This window comes from Salmo trutta, chromosome 38, assembly GCF_901001165.1.
Source record: "Salmo trutta chromosome 38, fSalTru1.1, whole genome shotgun sequence".
Lineage (NCBI taxonomy): Eukaryota > Metazoa > Chordata > Actinopteri > Salmoniformes > Salmonidae > Salmo > Salmo trutta.
The window spans coordinates 23,662,085-23,668,084 of record NC_042994.1 but is presented as its reverse complement, the minus strand read 5'-3'; positions in this window follow the sequence as shown (position 1 = coordinate 23,668,084).

The window sequence follows — 6,000 nt, the reverse complement described above, 5'->3', positions numbered from 1 at the left end:
CCTGATGAGGCAGGGGATGAGCGTCCTTTACAGTGCGGGCATTTAACCACCTAAAGTCAGTACCTAGGCGCAAGTCCCCATTCTTTTTCCATACCAGCACCAATGGTGAGGCATACTCACTGCTTGATTTTCTGACAATTTCCTTTTCCTCCATATCATCCAGTGTTTCCCTGAGTTTTTGGTAATGAGCTGGAGAAAGCCTACGATAAGGTAATCGAAATGGGCGGTCATCAGTCAGCCGTATGCGATGGCAGAACCCCTTTGCCTCACCACAATCTAGGCTATGTCTAGAGAACACTGTGTCATACTTCCCAATTAAATTGACAAGTTTATCCTTCCAGAACTGTGAAACTGGACACTCCTCAACAGACAGGCCTTGAAGTCCAAGATTGCTCAGTGTACTGTTGCCATGAACTACACTGCCACCAACTGAACTCTTAGCTGTCAGACTGCCGTGCGAGCTGTCACATTGAACTTTAGCCACGTTCTGGTAAGCTGCTTGCTGCTTGACATCATCAAAATCCTCTAATGCAATGCAAGGATACACATCCGCCACTTTAGCATTTCGTCTCAGGGTAACTGGTGATGTTGTTGGATTCACTATCTTCACAGGTAGCCATCCATCCCCCCATAGAGGTGTAACTACTCTCCCCACTAGTATGTGTCGATTCACACAACGAGACGTGCTGGGCTCGACAACAACAGTACTGCCCACAGAGAGTTTTGTCTTTGGGGGTAGGCGGCCCCACACTAGATGCTCACTCATGGGTTGGAGTGTTACTGCTCTCTTCAACTTAATGGTGCCTACTTTATCTGGGATAGAGTCTCCTCTCCATCTCTCCAGATTTGACAGGAGACGCAGGAAGTGGCTGTCATCGCACTGGCTAGAGGAACCTGGTGTACCCACCACCCGCCAGTAGCTGTCATTTGATTTGAACTGTCTAATCAAAGACTTCAACACATTAGTGCCCACAATGAGGTCATCAACCTGCCCATCTACAATAAGCACTGGGACTACATAGCTGAAACCATAAAGCTGAATTTTTAAATCACACATGCCCACTGGGCTAGTTTGCTTCCCACCACAACCCACCAGGATAATATCTGAAGGAGCTAGAAAGTTCCCCTCTACCACTCCTGCCTCACTCAACCGAGGTACAATATCTGCGGTCAGAGTAGTAGCCATGGACCCACTATCTAACATCCCCTTCAGCTCAACTTTATCCTGTACTAGCACGGAGGTGTAAAACAAACTGTCATTCTGAGTAATTCTCATTGTGTTCTGAAAAATGACTGTGTTGTTCTTGGGTACTGACTCACAAAAGTAAGAATAAACAGATTGGATATCATCATCAGTGGAGGAAAAATAAGACTGCCCCACATTGCCCTCCTCAGAATGGAGGCATTCTAGTTTTCCTGAGATCTGCCAGTCTGTCCACATCCAGGGCTCTGTCGCTGCCCAGCCTCACTACAGTCAAAGCTCATGTGGCCCGGAGAGAAGCACTTGAAGCACAGCTGGTGCATCTGACAGTGAGCTTTGGTCCAGTGATTAGTGCTTCCACAGACGGCGCACTCACGCTGACGTTTGTGGAACTGTTTACGGGGCCCTCTGTTCACAGACTGAGTATTGCTGACCAGAGCCTTCTCTAACAAAGTCAAAACCTTCTCTAATGTCTCACCCTCAGATATAGATGGTGCCTGGTCTGGTTCACGGCCACCTTGAGAAAAGGATGACACCTTAGGTCTGTTCACAGGACCCACTCCCTCCTGTGGGGAGTCAAAGACGGCAGCCACCTGCTGTGAAAGTTGTGTTCTACATGCTTTACGTTCCCTTAACAGTTCATCCAACTGATCCTGTACCTCACTGGCTGTCCAGTCACGAATGGGTTTGCTCTTGAACACTTGGGCCAACTCTCTATCAGGACAGTTGCGTACAAACATGACTGCCAACTCTGAGCACTCATTGGGTAGGGTCCTGCCCTCACTCACAAGGTACTGTTTGGCTGCCTCTGCAGCTTTGTTAAGCCTAATCCAGAAATCTATTGGACCCTCATTAGCATATGGTTTGATTGAATAGAAATCAGCTAATGGCATACCTGAGCAGACAGTATCCCCAAAGTGTTGCTTGAGAACACTGAACAACGCCTTAACATCTGTGACAACAGGGTTGTTACGCATCCAGACTTTGGTCACATCCCGTGCCCTCCCCATGAGCCTAGACATCACCTCCCCAACATTCTCAGACCCAGTGTAACCCCTCTTCTCTAAGTAGACTCCCATTAACTCCTCCCACTCCAGGACAGAGTACTTATCTGAGCCATCACCCCTAAAGAAAGGTGGAGGACTAACATCGGACTTCACAACCAGATTCAGCTTGGACGCATCAATAAAGGTTGACCCACACTGCTCAGGCAGGGGAACCTGCTGGGGTTGGTGAGGGGGACAGGCAGGAGAAAGACTTGAAACCCCAGACTGCAGTAAACTCGCTCTGATGGATTCACCTATCTCTGAACCAATCTGCTTAATAATGTCACTAAGCTGACTCGGAGGCGTCCCATTATCACTGAGGACTGTGGATGATGGTACATCAAAAGACAGAGGTGGGATACCCTGGTCAGGTGGAACAAACAGCCTACCCCTCCCAGCGCTTGCAAACTCAGGACTAGCAAACGCACTACTCCCAGGAGCTGACTGTACACTTGGTGTAAATGCAAGGACACCCCTCCCTCTACCCACACTAAAATCCCCAGCATAACTCAATCTATGGACTTGAGAATCTACCATGGCTCAACAGGGCACTAAAATACCAGGTAATTTACTGCAATCAAATACACAAAAAAAATGCAATATACAAATTCATCAAAAACATACAAATAAGCACGAATACCTGTATCTAATGAATATGCTACACTCACATTCACTGTTTACAGTATATCTTAGCTTACAGCAAACCATCAACAAATGCGCATGCGCAGGTCGTGCGCCTCAGCCACATGCACAGCTCCCGGGGGTCGGCTCGAGCTGACCAGTCGGCAGGTCACGGCACCAGTTTGTAGCGTGGTTCGTTCTGCGTTGTGTACTTTTAATCAGGACACTGCCACAACTGGAATTATGATGGTTGAATCATGTTTATTGGTCCTGCACACGAAGAGACAACACACAATAGGTTAGCCCTCGGTGCAGTCACAGCTCTCGGGCACCTTGCTAGCTGAAGGTCCGGCAAAAGAGCGGGAACTGCATACATACATTCAGTGCCCATCAGCACACTATACAATACAGTTAAAATTATATACAACATATTCGGAACAAAATAAAAGACATACCTGCACACGAAGAGACAACACACAATAGGTTAGCCCTCGGTGCAGTCACAGCTCTCGGGCACCTGAGTGACCACATAGCAACTCACTCAAACACGGTCCCAAATACTCCCGAGTTACAATAGGTACCCTAATTAGCGAGCTGGTGAAAGTTAACATAAATCTTTATAATTGTTCACATTGTAACAAACCCTATAATTGCGTAACAGCACTTTATGTAACTTTACCACAGTTTTATATTGCCAAATTACGGCGCCAAGGACAACATACCTTGCTAGCTGAAGGTCCGTCAAAAGAGAACGATAACAGGGTCCGCAAGTACGGATAACCCGCGATGGACCAAACCAAAATATACAAACTTTTACAATTAGGTGTATTTACAATATAGATATCAAAAAAATTTTGTACACTGAAAAATAACATTAACTATGCTGCTGTAATTAAATAAAGAAAACACATTGAATTATTATTATTGTTATTAACTTATTAACATCCCCTCTTGCCCTGGCCTACTTGAACTGTCCTTGCGTGCAACTTGGTGCATAATCTAGGGGAACAACATCACTCTACTACACACTCTTGACTGAATGATAGCCCCGTAATAACAGAAATATAAGGATACTTAAAACATGAACTTAACAATCTCCCCCTTTTCTTTAAAGACAAATTAAACATCAACAACATAATTAAATGTCCAAGTATTATTCAAGTTCCCCATTACAAATGGGTTGTGTGACAGTTTTTATTTGTATTACTCAAGCTGCCACTTTCCATTACTGAGAGCCTGTAGGAGCACAAGACCGGATGCTCCCTTTTTAGTCAGACAGTCAGCAAGCTGTTCCTTTGTGGTCGACCACAGAATCCGCTGGATTCTCTGTGCTTGAATAAGTTCCTTGATGCTGCTGATCTCAAGACGAAGTCTTTTCTCTGTGACAGACTTGGTTGACTTCAAAGCATCAACTAATGAGTAGTTGTCAGTGACACAAACTACAGGTAGAACGTGCCGTTTTGTCTCACCAGTGGTAAGCTCTGAGAACAGAGTTGCAAGAAAGATCGCATTGTCAATTCCATCCGCAAGAGCAAGTGTTTCTCCAGCAAGTGTGCTTCGGACAACCCTTCTGATCCTTTTTGACTGCCAACAGATAGGTGAGAATCTTCCTCCTTCACCCATTAACACGATTAGATGTCCACCTTGTGTGCCTCCATCTGTAAGGTTCCCTAGCGAAGCATCACTGAAGACAACTAGTTTCAAAGAGTCATCTTTTCCAACATGCTGAAACTTTAAAGTCACTTGTTGTGATTTCAGTTTACGAACAACTTTGTTTGCCTCATGAATGGTTTGTACAGTGGCGTGTTTTGTGTTAGATGCCAAGTTGCAACCATCAAACATTACATCAGGTCTACTCTGTCTAGCAACCCATAAAATTTGTCCTATCTTTGACCTCAATTGATCAGCTTCAATTCCACATAGAGGGGAATTCCTTTGTACGACTCTTGAAGAATCCATGTGAATGGGTTGAAGATTCTTGATATAGCTCTCCTGTTGCATCAGTATTGTCCCATCAACTGTAATAAACTCTATGCCAACATAACAAAAACTATCATGCTCCTCACGGCCGACCTGGAAAACAGATTTGAGGTGTGGAATCACAGTTGTAGCAAAGGTCTGTGAGCCACCCCAGATGAAGTCATCAACATGACAGGCAAGTACTCCAGTCACACTGCAGTCTTGATCAAGCCAATAGAAGACTGCAGGATCCACTTGTGACAGTTTTCCAACTGTATTCAACATTGTTGCCTTGACTTTGTTGTACCAGTAGAGTGATGCATCTGCCAGTCCATACACACACTTCTTTAGTTTCCACAGTGTTCCTTCGCATTTAGCTTCAGGCGGAGGTCGGATGTGAATGTCCCTTGACAGCTCTGTTCCCTGCAAAAATGCAGATTTGATGTCTATGGAATTAAGTTTCCATTTTTTCTGGCAGATCACGGACATCAGCAATCTGAGTGACTCTGAGCCGCATGTCGGTGAGTCTTTTGGGAGTTGTTTAGCAGCCAGCTCCTCAAAACCTCTAGCCACTCGAAGTGCTTTAGGCACTATACCAGATAAGGACTCTTTAAGGGTACACACCCACCTTGTTGAGACACATTTTTGGCCAATGTCTGTAACTTCCTCAAACACTCCATTTTTCCTCCAATTACTGAGCTCATCTAGCTTAGCTGAGTCAAATGACACGTCCTTTGTTTCAAGTACATCATCATTTTGAATGTCATTCTGTTTTTCTCGATTTTCCATTGGTTCAATTCTGAGATTATCTACAAGTGACAGGTCAGCTGACCCTGTTGTACCAGAAAGTGTAACTGGTTCAGAGTACTGCAAGTTGTACCAGTTCTGGTGTTTTCCTTTGGCTTTTCCTGCTCGTCCAATGACGGTTGCTGTATGTGGAATACCACTTTCTCTGTCCATGTATTTAACAGTTTGTCCAGTTTTCAGATTGGAACATCCATGTTGTCTTAACACATGTGGCTGTTGTTGAATGTTTTCCTCATTTGAACGCTCAACAGTATTATCTGTGGCATGTTTGAAGGTCTCTGCTCCATTTCCTGTGTCAGTTTCAGTGTCCATATCATTGGATATGACATCTGGTAGGTTTGTGTCTGTTACTGTCTCCTTTTCATT